This window comes from Coturnix japonica, chromosome 1, assembly GCF_054131305.1.
Source record: "Coturnix japonica strain WE chromosome 1, WE-NBRP24, whole genome shotgun sequence".
NCBI lineage: Eukaryota > Metazoa > Chordata > Aves > Galliformes > Phasianidae > Coturnix > Coturnix japonica.
Window position 1 is genome coordinate 100829323 of NC_140663.1, and position 13568 is coordinate 100842890.

The 13568-nt window shown below is 40.8% G+C and overlaps 1 long non-coding RNA gene across 4 annotated transcripts in view; it reads right to left on the reverse strand.

Moving 5' to 3' along the window:
• The window catches only part of LOC146762611 (uncharacterized), a 33348-nt gene that overhangs the window by 11480 nt on the left and 8300 nt on the right, over positions 1–13568 (reverse strand). The window contains exon 3 of one of the 4 annotated variants that reach the window (XR_014939793.1): positions 4508–4752. The exons of 2 other annotated variants lie outside the window; for them this stretch is intronic. This is a non-coding gene — a long non-coding RNA (uncharacterized LOC146762611). Of the gene's footprint in view, positions 1–4507; positions 4753–11044; positions 11993–13568 lie in introns of those variants that run through there. One more of the 4 variants, XR_014939795.1, reaches the window with a different exon arrangement.

Consider the following 13568-nt stretch of genomic DNA (forward strand, 5'->3'; position numbering starts at 1 on the left):
AGAGCCAAACAAAGCTTGGCTGGTGCACAGTCAAGAAAGAGAGAGAAGCCATATTCTACAGCTGGCAAAAAACAAGGTGGTATTGAGGAAGGCCAGGTCTGTGCTCACAGGTGATTCCCACACTTAGACACCTGAGCCTCATTAATATCTTATAAATAGGGTTCAGCTCTTGGGCTTAAAGTGAGGGTTGGCAGAATTTTCATTACTGAATATTTTAGAGCTGGCTTTTCTCCTATGTAAGTGATTCTAAAAAGTTAGAGGGGATTTCTTCTGAGAACCACAAGTTTTGAGGGCAGTATGCTTCAGAAATCCTTTATGGAAGTCTTAACATCTTGCTGAAAGGTAACACCATTGCTCCATTTGACTTCTTTTCAACAGTTTTGAAACAGCTCTGGAGAGTCATTTAGCTGTCAGAAGAGCTAGATGCTAAAGGAGCCATCATCAGCCTGTAAAACTACTTCAGATGTGGAGTTCAAGTGTTGTCAAATGTGATCACAGGTTTATTTTCCTTTTCCAGAAAGGAATGAAGGAGTCATTAGTTTTGCCCACCTGGCTAATAGGGCAGCAGAACAGCTGGGCCTGCTGAGTCTGGAGATTCCTTCCTGATGTCTCTCCTGCTCAGTGTTACACAACTCAGCAGAATATTGAGGTATGTGTTAATGGCTTTGTTTTGTTGGTGGTTGTTTCGGTTGTGGTTTGGTTGGTTGTTGTAATAGGCAGCAATGCCTTGTGTATTTTCTCTCTCTTTTATTGTTTGTTCTTGTCTAAATGTCAAAACTACTTATCCCCATCCCTATCCTTCATAGGCTTTAGTGAAATTCTGATAGATTTAAAAGCAGATAAAATTGTATTTAAAGGAGAGAATGCTCTCAAAGATACTATCATTCTCTCTTAATGTATCTTACTCCTATCCCCTCTGCAGAGGACATAATTGCACATGCAGTAATAATTTTTGTATAGTAAGACAAGACTAAAGTATCAGTTGCATTGATCACAGATACACCCCTCCCTGCTTATTTAAGCAAAAGTTTCCTGTGACACTGGTGATACAGATATCAGCCTTGTGCTCATTATCTTCTGAGAAGTGTGGGAAGCTTACAGTGGTTCTTCCCAAACAGCATTCTTGTAATCTCAATGTCTGAACTGTGAAATGGCTGGATAGTGTAAATCAGTAGTTCCAGGCAGCTGATACACAGGCAGTGCTAACAGCAACCCAGCTGTAGAAAACATTCTGTCCGGACCTCTGCTATGTGAAGTCCAAATGTTACTTGGCACATGTAGCAAAACAAAAGACTTGTAGGCTCTCTAATACTGGGCAAGGTGTGTTTTCTACATCATGTCTCCAATATTTGGAATAAGCAAGTTCTTTTTGTGTGGGTTAGCCAACACAAGTGCAAGAAGCAGTATATTCACCCTATTATTCCAGATATGTGCGTGCTGGAAAGATGGTTCTCTCTCTTGTGGCTTAGAAATCTGGTCTTCTGAAAACTATTGAAGTGTAAATTTGTTGTTTGACTCTCTGAGCTGCAGGGTTAATATGGGTTTATGAGAACTCAGTAACTCTACCGTACAGTGGAACTATTCCATAATTTATACAGGTTGAGATAAAAACACATAGAACTGCCTTCAGTTTGCGGAGGCGTTAGTTTTAATGCCTTGGCCAAGCTGTGTCTGTACCCTTACTTAACGATACATATCAGCGTTTCCTACTGATGTGCTATCATACACGCAAATATTTAAGATGAAATGTGACAGTTGCATTTCCTCTCTGAAAGGTTTATCATTGTTTATCATAGAAATATTCCATTTAAGTGAGTAGAGACAACAACTGGCAAGTGTAGCAGAAATGCTAAGTCACAGCCTGAAGCAGTGACTGAGCACCTGGTGGGAAGGCAGGGCCAACCTGGGGAGCTCAGGAGCTTGCAACGCATCTGAGTGACTGGAAGGGATGCAGCCAGGCTGCATCCCTTTTCCAACCTCACTTAGGGGTTGGCAGTGGAAGGCAGGGCACCTCTTAATGGAGATCCCTGCATAGATGAGGTCTTCTAAAGGTGAGAAGCTCTTTTCTTTCATTTCTGTGACTGCTGCATTTGGGTGAGCTCACACTTGCTGTAGACAAAGACTTTGCCACCCTGCTACTACTGTGCTACTCTTCATCTCGTTATAGTGTTACACAAGTAATGACATAAACCATTCTTGTGGGCTACTTTGAATCGTAAGTTTGCATTTAGACAGCCTTTTTGTTAAACAGAATATTCACATTACTGTGAGTTCCTGCTGTTTGCAAACCAAATTTTGCATGTATTATTTGTGCCTTCTTACTAGTAGGTACAGTGAGGCATTGTTGGCTTTAGCTGTGTGTAGTCCTAGAACAAGCTTGTGAAAAGGCTGTGATCAGATGGGGAGGCTCTTTCCCTGTTCCTACTGTTTTTATTTACAAGAAGTTGTGGCACAGATATCAAGCTGAAAACCTTCAGTGGGCATGAAAATAAGAATTCAAAGGAAATACTTTCTGCCTAGATGTTTTCTCAGATCCTTGCTATTGTACTCCTCTGGGCAGCAAGGAAAACCCTTAGCTTAGGTTTAGTTAAGTGTTTCCAAAGGGGACCTCAGACTGTATGAGGTCTGAGGTTGGTCATAGAGGTCTTGGAGATCATAGAATTACTAAGGTTGGAAAAAATCACTAAGATCATTTAGTCCTGCCATCAACACATCGCAAGTGGACAGGAAGGAGTAAGAAAATAGAACAAGGCGATTTGTCTTGGATCACTCTAGGGTATGAGTGGAGAGGGGAAGAGCAGTGAGAAACTTGGGGAGCTGTGGTCACCCTTGGGCACAGCAATGGGGATCTGAGGAGTGAGATATCCCACTGTTTCTCAGCCAGCATGACATCTGCTAAGTGCCTTCGTGCTGCTCCACCTATACCATGCATCTGCTTTATCTGCTTTGCAGTAAAAGCCCTCTGACAAGTTGCGTTAATAGACTGAGATGCCCAACAAGATGGTCTTTGTTCTCTACTCAGCCCCAAGAGAGCATCACAACTTTCTGAAGAATAGGGAAGAAACACTAAATTCAAGATAACTCTGCACCTACTAAGTGGAGGAAAATGACTGATAACCCAAGAAATAGGGTTAGCATTGTATGTATAACTATGATGTTTGAGGTTATGTTAAGTGTCAGGGAGGGTGAAGGCAAAACAGAGTAGGCATTGAATACAAGGAAAAAGACTCTGTAAGAAGTCCTTGTTTTGAAAAGCAATTAAAAGTAGGTTTCATGGGGATCTGACAGGTCAAATCCTGTTGCTTCAGTCATCTTGATGGAAATCTGGCTTTTGCAGATCTATTTTCTGCTCTTGACTAGTTGAAGGCAGAAATTGGAAATGCTTAGGAGGAAAGGATCATCTATCTCATTGCTGTGACAGTTACTAGGTACAGAGGTCTGTAGCTGAAATTAGGGAGAAGAGTCAGGAACATGGAAAACAGCCCACTCCTTTCAGTAAAGCTGCAGAAGAAACTGGGAGGAAAGACCCTGAAGATGAGAGAACCTTGGAAAGCTGCCAGCTTTTAAACCTTTTTCACTCTTAAAATCTTTCTATCTGTTCAGATACCCTCAGATAAAAACATATGTGACAGTACTAAAAATTAACTTGTGTGACCATTTAGGTGAACATACAATGAGTGAAGGGGACACCTAGTCGATAGACTGTTTCTATTCAGCATCAGAAATAGGAAGCCTTGCAACTATTTGCTTTTATGTTTTCAGGTGCAGAAAATCAGTGCAGGAGGGCTTGAAGGGAGATCATAAGGATATTTAGGGTGTTTTGTTTTTAACACTGAAGACAATAGATTTTACCTACCAACAATCATTCTCCATTCCAGCCATTCACAGTGTGATGCATATGTGTAACAAAGCGAGTAAGAGATGCAGCCCAGAAGTACCTCTGTGTTGGTGACAGCAGATTGGTTGTGAGCAATTAGAGGCCAACAGTTATGGTAGATGTGAGGGCCTTTCAATACCTGAAGGGAATTCATTGCAGCCTTTCAATACCTGAAGGGAACTTACTCCCAGGAGGGGAGTAAACTCTTCGAAAGGGCTGACAATAGCAGGACTAGGGGAAATGGTTTTAAGTTAAAAGAGGGAAGATTTAGGTTGGATGTTAGGAGGAAGTTCTTCACTAGGAGAGTGGTTAGGCCCTGGAACAGGCTGCCCAGGGAGGTTGTGGATGCCCCGTCCTTGGAGGTGTTCAAGACCAGGTTGGACGGGGCCCTGGGCAACCTGATCTAGTAAAGGTGTATGTTTGGTGGCCCTGCCAGGCAGGGGGGTTGGAACTACATGATCCTTGAGGTCCCTTCCAACCCGGGTCATTCTGTGATTCTGTGGGACTGGAGAAGTAAGAGGGAAAGCATGAACCACAGGGAATATGCAGAAGGAAGCAGCGGATACTGTGTGTAGAGAAAGAGTACAGCTGTAGGCTGACAGTCAATAGAAAATAAGGCTTCCTCAGCACTGCTTCTCATACAGCACTGTTTATTTTCCTTAATGTCAGCTCAGGGATCTGTAGCTTGTACCTCATTAAATGTTATGACTCAGGGGCCCAGCAAAATTGAGGTGGTTGATATCTAACATTGCAGGTTTTCATCTCTGTGGGCAGAAGCATCCTTCTAGCACTTGTACGGTAGTGTGTGCTTGCAGTAGGAGAGCAGGTTTTGGAGATAGAGGGAAATGCAGTAATACATACATTTCTTGGCATACCTGGTATGATAGGAAAAAAAAGAGACTCATCTTCAGGGGGCTTTCCAGGACATCTTGCCTATAAATCTACCACTAACATCTAACACAGAAAAGAAGGGTGAAGAGACTCTAGACTTTTATTTGAGTAAACATGCCTAAATTCCTGTTTGCATACGTTTTAGTGATATAAGCTACATGCTGTCCGGCAAAATACTCTTGCTCAGTGGAAGGCCAAGACAAGTGTGGGTTCTTCAATTCCCTGTGCTTGTGCAAGCTTTCTGGATTAATCTGTCTGACTTTTGGTTTGTCTTGACTCTCACCAGACTTTAAAACATCCTGCTTACTGACTTATGGCCTCGTCTGTGTTTCCCCTTGTAGTTTTGGATCGACTATGCGCTCCTGGTTTGATTGTCTCCTTCCAGCTTGGAAAGACCTGAAAATCATAGCAGCTAACTATTCTGTCAAAGGTACATGTCTTAGGTGAGTGAGTGTTAGATCTTACAAGAGGACTGCAAACAGGGTGGGGAGGAGCAAGTGATATGCTAATTGGACGCAGAGATAAACACTGGGGTATACAAATCATGTATACATGCAAGCATGCATACATGAATCAGACCAAAGCATGCCTAGATTATTATCCTGTCCCTAGCTTTGGGCAATAGGAGATAATTAGGAAAAGAGTGTAAGAAATGAGATATTCAGATATTTTCAATATATGGAGCAGGCACATTCCTTGCAAGGAATGCGAGTGTTGCTGTGGGTTTTTGCCTGGTGTTCACTGAAACAGATTTCTGCTGTTAATAATAAACAACTTGTAGAAAACAGTTATTAGCAGTACAAGTTAATACTTTGCCTTTGGAGAGGAGTAAACTGGGAACTGGTGCCAAGATTTCAACAATTTTTTCTGCAGTCAGTTGTGTCATATAGAAATATTACAGATGCAGTGCTTGCGCAGACTAGCTGGACTCAGCTATTGATAAATATTTACATTTCTTATTGCTACTGTTGTGTTTTTATGGCACCTTACTTGATCTTGAAAGCCTTTCAGCAATCCCTACCACAGCTGAGACTTGTGACCTTCAAGGGTAAGGCCAAAAGCCAAGCAAATATTTTCTTGTTTCTATACAATGTGGACTGTGTTGAAAGAGCATCTCTGGAAAAGAGGTTACACCAACAATATTGCATCATCAAATTACTTACACTGTGCTCTTCCACATGCCTTTCTTTTGTTTCTTTATTACTCAGCCCACAGATGACCAAAGAAATCCCAAACCTAATTCCCACTAGAACAGACAGAACATGGGATCCAGCATCAACCCCACCGTGCAAACACAGATGCAGGTTGCTAAGCTAACATTGTCTGTAAAACTCTGAAAGCAGAGTCTCAACCTCCTAAAGTCAGTTATGACTGACTGTTGTGAGATCAGGGTCCCAGATGGGAGATTTATCCTGATTATAAGCTCTCCACAGTCACTAGCAATGGATAGTACAATGCATGCTTTGTGTCCACTTACATATTTTAGAACTGCTTTACCTAGGAGGAATCAAAGAAGGATTTGGATTGGAAGGGGCCTCAAAGCTCACCCTCCCCACCCCCTGCCATGGGCAGGGCTGCCCCCCACCAGCTCAGGCTGCCCAGGGCCCCATCCAACCTGGCCTTGAGCGCCTCCAGGGATGGGGCACCACAGCTTCTATGGGCAGATGTGCCAGCGCCTCACTGCCCTCTCAGTGAAAAATTTCCCTGACCTCTGATCTAAATCTCCCCTCCTTTAGTTTAAAGCCACTCCTCCTCATCCTATTGCTATTTGCCCATGTGAAAAACCCCTTCTGCTTATAAATTTCCTTTAAGCATTGGAAGGCTGCACAAGGAATTTAATGGGAAAATACTGTGCAACTACAGCAAAAAGAAAGAAAAACTGCTGTGTGTGAAGACAGTGAAATTTTTCAGATGAAGTTTTTCCTCTCTTGTGTTTGTATTTAAGAAGCAAAGCAAGAAGAATCTCTGAAAAGCTATTAATTATATTCAGTTTTAGTGCTGAATCTTCCACACAAAACTATTGGGTTGCAGACAGTGCAAGCCATGTTATTCTCACAGGAAATTGTTGCAGTAATCCCTCTGTAGCTACCTAGCTCTCCTAGTTAAACCTTCTGCAAGACTGCATGAGCAGCCTTGTTCCAGGAGTATTAACAGCAGTGTGTGACTCTGCAATCTAACAACTTCCATGAATATTATGAAATTACTGTTTACATTGCAGTAATTCCCAGTTAATTCAGTCAAGAGCAGAGCCACTATAGTGCTGTTTTATTGTAGATTGAAGCTCGATTTATGCCCTAGGGAGCATGATTTCTAAAGAGAAAAAGAGAGTCCCTGCTGGTATACAGAAGGAAGTTTAATTGACTCCTGCCTGAGTGTGCTGCATTGCCCCAGCTGGGGATACAGCCCAAAGGAGCTGTGACAGAAGGGGGATGAAGCAGAGTGCTTGTGCTGATGGTGTGCACCAGCCACTTTCATGTCTCCTTCTCTATGTCATGGCTATGGCACATCACCTCTTCTGCCCATTCCTTCGTGCTTACTTCTAATATCTCCCCAGCTGCCACACAGATGTTCATTGGTTAACCTGTCCTTCTCATATGCACATACATATGCTGAGTTCACAAGGCCATGCTTCCCTACTGAAACCTCCTGCAAAGAGGCTGTTCCCTCTAAGGATGCCTTTCTCTCTATCCCCCCTACACCAGAGCTCCTTCAGCTCCCTCACATCTGTGTATAGCTGTGAATCATATTTTAATTGCACTCTGAATGAAAAGTGAACACCATGATAGATGGCATTGCTCAGCGGTATCTCACCCTGGGAGTTACAGCTTTCCTAATTGAGGAAAAGAATAAAGGAAATAAAAGAGGAGTTTGACTTTACATCTTTGTTTTCCCAAATGAAGTTCAAATGACAGGTTAAAGCTCCAGGGCTCAACACACATGGCTGCTTAAGAGTAACTGCAGTGCTTGATTTTGATTTATGAGAGTTTTGCAGATGGAACTGGTAGACATGTCTTACTCCCTCATCTGTCCTTGTATGCTGATGTGTAATGCTGTAAGCTGGATAGATTGTTATATTCCTAGGAGTGGAATGTATCCCAAAATACACCGTGTTGTGCTGGGGTAGAAAATGAGCATCAGCTTGATCCAAAAGTAGAAAAGTTCCTTTTCAGAGTTTGACTGCTATCATGTTTTTGTCTGATGTTTTATTTTTAAGTGCAGACTTTTAATCTTGCTACCATCTCTGCACCCTACCAAAACGCTAGCTATGTTTTTAGTATTGCTGCTTATCTGTTGTGACTCACAAGAGCTTTTCCACAAGTACTGTACGTAACCGAAGCTAAACATAATTTTCTGTAGAGGGACAAAAACTCCATTTGATAGGAAGTGTTTCTTATTGAGCTTTGCTTTGTTTTTAAATTTAGGAGTTGCAGTCATAGAAACAGCTGCTTCTTTCATGTGAGACTTACCCAGGAGCAAATCAATGCATTTAATTTGATTTAATTTAATTTTTTGAAACTCATTGCATAGTCAATAATGCCTCAAGACTGGAAGCAGATCCCTAAATCTGTAAATCTCAAATTCAGATGTGAAATCCCTTTCCCCACCTAAAATAAAATTGCACTTAATCAAATCCATATTAAGAAGGTTATGCTAGTTAGTTATAAGAGAACAGACTGAACTCTGGTACTGTCCCAAGAAGCTGCAAAAATAAGGTTTATAAGTACCCCAAAGACTACACTGTATGTCTTTATAGCCCTACAAGGGAGCCTACTCTTAAATGTGGGAATCTAAGTATGCTATTTCACATATGCTGGTGATGGTCATGTCCAAACCTCTGGGCTCTTGACCCTGTAGTGAAACACTCCTACATGCTTTGAAAGGGGAGGAAGATTAAGGGCACAAAGCTTCTCCTTGTTGATTCTGCCCTGATTTTTTGGAAATGATGGTGCATCCCTGATGTGCTCATGCTTTGCATGATGAGGTGGTCCATTGCACTGTGTATCATCTGTGTTACAGTCTACAGGAGGTAGAGATGTGGGCATTTATACTGGGACTCAGTTAAGCCACTGGTTGGTCTCTGCTGAAATGTGTTTTCCTTTTTCTAGAACATCTGTTATTTAGCTTTCAGGCCTTCCCTTCACACTTGCACAGTTTCATCAGCTCTCCTAGTATTCGCATTATGGTCTGTTTAGTCTAGACCCCATTAGTCTTATCTGAGAAAAAACTGCATATCTAGAGGAAAAAAAAATTCATCTCTTCAGTACTTCATGGCACATACATATGTAAAGAAGCCTGACAGCAAATGGTGTGTATTTTGGGAGTGAAAGCAAAAGGCGATGTAACAATAACAGTTATCTATTGGTTATGGATGCGAATTATGAAGCAATTCTTTATCAGTGTTAATTATCATCACATTTATGTCCAAAGATTTGAGGGGTGTGACAATTAATTTGTACTGCAGAGCTTCTCCTTTGTCTTTTGAATGATCTCAGTATCTTTTTGTTCATATATGCCTTTAAAGAGCACTGCGTGTAATAAGATGTGTGAGAAAGTAGACCATCACTTATTTCTCACGCATCTGTGATTTCAGAAGGAGCTTTATTTACTAAGGATGCTTCACTGAGAAGCTGCAAATATTTTGACAAGCAGCTCCCACTGAAATTTACCCCTTTAGCCTGTGATAGACCCTGCTAAGCACCCTTAATGAATGGGTTTGCATAGAAGAAGGATTTGCAGACTATAAATCACATATTTATATATGGAGTTATTATATAACATGCGCACCTCTACAACACAATCCACCTTTCCCAAATTCTTGTTAGACCCGTGTCTTCTATGGGAAAATCCTCACAAAAACAAAAACCCACGACTTTCTTGTAGCTGTTTTCAATTTTAGGATTGAGAGAAGTAGGAAATCCATCAAAACCATTGGTACAGATTTCTAATGGGTTGCCGGAAAGGGGAAATCTAATGTTAGTATAGCTCGGTAATGGTTACCTAGAGTTGCATTTTGGATTTTGCATGTTATTTTTAGTTTGATTTTATAGATTCAGCAAGTCAGATGGACTTTCTTTTTCTTTTGGTAGATGGAAGAGCCCTCAGTCATCAGGTTTTGGTTCCCACATATGTATCTACAGTGTGTGATCTGATTATCACACTCTCCTTGTTAAGCTAAACAATCTGAGCTGCCTGAGAAATCCCAAATCTAATTTATTACCCCATTATCAAGAACTGTTGTGTAGGAAACTGATGGTCTTGTCGTGTCTTTGGTGTATTGATTAAATTTGTCTACAAGCTTGATTTTGTGCTGAACCATTGCAATTATTCCGTGGTCTCCCTTCTTGTCACAGGCAGGATGTTGGTTTCCTTTGTCTTAGAGTGAACTTCCCAGTATGTATTTCCTTTCTTTCTTGGGTAGCTGGGCTGCCATTTTGAGAGCATGCTTGTCTGTTTTGTGGCTTCTGTTGAGCAGTCAACCACAGCTTTATCCCACACAGCTCTCTGCTCGTCTTTGATCAAGTGTCTCATAGGATATTATTTGTTTCTTAATAACAACTGGCTGTGCAGAATTCCCCAGTTGGTCTTCCCACAGCTTGTGGGCTCTTCTCACACTCTCCCACTCGAGATGCTGCTTGGTCTCCCCAGCTGCCAACAACTCATCCCTGCCTTCCCCTCTGTGAGATGTGTTACTTTCTGCCTTGAATCTCAGAAGACAAAAGCATTAAGAGGATTTTTTTCCCTTCTGTCTGATATGGGCTTTATCTTAATGTTAACTTCTGAATGAGTTCAGGCAAATGACAAACAAAACTGCCATGTGCCATTTGCCATAAATCTTCATACATATTTTTTGGTGCATTACAGAATACAATCGTCACATTAAAACCCTCAGAAAGACAGTAGTTATGATTTTTAGAGAAAATGTTTGAGGAAATCATATGAAACTTCTCTTCTGTTTCTTGCTGGAGTTGTGGTGAAGGATTCCTTGAACTCCTTCCAGCATTGTCTGCACTGTGACATGACCATATGAATGGTGGAGATTACAGCTTCATTGCTCAGCCTAGGCAAAGGATTATGTCCTTATCAGAGACATGATTACATCAGGTTCACTTAATTGTTTCTTGATTTAGAGAAAATGACATGAGCACAACCATCTATTCCTCTTTCCAACAAGGCATTTACACTGAATTAATCTCTCTTAAGACCAATTTAATTGTTTCTGGCTTTCTATTGTACATTTTCTGTGTTGCTGTGTTTCTTTGTATTTTTTTGTTTTGTTGGTTTTTTTTTTTTTTTGGCTGAGAGAATCTACCCTTGAATTCTTAACTTCATAACTTCAGACTATTCTGAATGGCAGGATTTGTGAAACAACAGCTATAAAATTTAATGCTGCTAAGGGAATAGTTTTGAATAAGTGTATATTGGGGCCATAAGTGTATATTACCTGCAGGCAGTGAGCCTAGAAAATCTTGAATTAAAGACTGCAGATATTTTCTCTTATCTCAGTGACATTTCAAAGTGCAGCTAAATCAAAACTCCTGTTCTATGCCAACCTATTCTATATGAGAAGAATCTCCTTATGCAGGTGTAAGACCTGATAGTCCAGCATTGCTGCAGAACTCTGCTGAGTTGTTAGCAAACCCAAATGGCCCAAACCCACTTTACTTCCTGATTACAGTCAATGCAAAGGTTTCTATTATTTTTCTCTAGCTTTTACTCAGGCTTGCAAGGAGCAAGACTGGGTAAAAACCTCTGTGCAGCTAGTCTCTGGGAAGTCAAAAAAGCTTACTCTGCTCCATATTCCTCCCCAGCTCTTTGAAGATGCCTGTATCCCCCACCTCCTATACAGAAGGGCTGTCTTCATGGACTGGTGACAGGGCCAAGGCTGTGGAACACTGCTTGGGGAGACAAGTGTGATGCCAACAACTAGTGACACAGTAGTGTAGAGTGAGTTCACTCCATTTCACATCCTTGAATGAGCTTAACTGTTATCTAGTGAGTTTGCTTCACTAGGGAGACTAGGGAGGATGTACTTAAAAGACAATCAGATGTCACAGGAGGCATGTCTTGGGCACAGGTCCTTCTGCACTTAGAGCCAAACAATCAATGCCCTCTAAGAACTAGGAAGATCATCCCAAGTTTCGATGTAGGTTAATCAACATGGAGACATCCACTGTTTTAATGATAGCTATTGCAGCAGAACCCAGGAGTCCTTGGTAGTTAAACCTGTGGAAAAAAATATAGAAGGCGAGGAGCAGATTTCTTTTTAAATTCTCCAAAGAGTAACAGAAAACATTCTCTTTGTTAAGTATATCTTAAATTTCAAGCAAGGCAAATAAACCATGCCAGTAACAGACTACCCTGGGATCTTTTTGCCTTCTTGATTCTCCCTCCTGGCAGAATTTGAGCTGATTTAATGCCTTTTAATGAGCTACCTCCCAGCTGGAAATCGCAACTTTTACTGTTTTTCCCAAACATCCATGTTCAGACCACTTTATCAAACACGCTAATCAACATCATTTGCTCTGTAAGCTGCTTAGTGGAATATATTGTAAGGAAGTAACATCTTGTTCAATGAAAAAACTAAAAGAAAGAAAAAAGAAACTATCTTTCAGAGACTCTGTCTGCCTTCCCAGTACTTTCACCTGGTAGTGCTAAGACTGGAAAGCTGGTTTGCATGCACATGACATGACTGCAAGCTACTATGTGACATCAAGACAATGAATTTTGTTTCAGGATCCAAACCAGAAGGATTTTCTCCTTGTTTGTGTTTTATTACCATTTCAGTATAAGTTGGGAAAAGCTGAAGGCATTACAACCACAGACCTCTCAGATGTCCTTCCTGAGTGGCAGGAACAGTGGCACATTGCTCAGTTTTCAGCCATCATTTGAAATTCCTCAGCTGGGTTGAAAACACTGCTGGTTGTAGTTGATGGCTCCTTATGACTAGTTTCTTCTTTGCTTTGTTGCACCTACTTTCCTTTCTATTTAGAAAAGCAACTGGGAAGCCAACAGCCAGGCAAAGTGTACCTCTGCAGATATTTATGTGCATCTGTGTTGTGTCTTATCTTTAGTATTTCAAGGATTGGAAATTGTAGCACCCAACAGCCATTTCAGTTGTGATTTAAGGCGTAGGTGATATTTGCTCTTTTATGTCATCAGTCTTTCTTGGCCTTCGTTGTTCATCTCTTTTCATTGGAAAAGTTCACAATCATTGCATTTAAATAGGGTGCTTTGCAATTCTATGTAGTTTTATGCTACTTCATTCTTCTTTTTCACAAACCAAACCTATATATATGCTTACTAAAATAATTACCTAATTTAATATATGTTTATTCCAATGCTTAATTTTTGCATCCATGTATTGAGTGATATAATGTCAGTAATGAAAATAAAGAAAATTAATTTGATACTAATGTGTGCTGAGCATGACCGATGAAGAATGGGACTCATTTTTAAATGTGAGAAGTCAATATTTCATGTCAGAGATTTATTTGCAGTAGTACATTCACTGGTCTGCATTTAAATTATTAAACAGAGGAAAGACTACTTGCCTCTAAGAAGGTTTTCTCAGATGTTCTAATTGCTTGGGTAATTGGACTTCTTTATATTTTATGACTTTGACAAGATTTGATTCAGTCACTGAGGAAGAAAATCTTTCATCACTTCCTTCCAGCACTGAACTGCTTCTGATTTTAACATCTTGACACATATTTCCCTTCTGTGATGAAATTCTTTGAAGATGGCAACATAACAACAGCTAAACCAGAGCATACTGCTTTGTTTACTCTTTAAGGGTCAC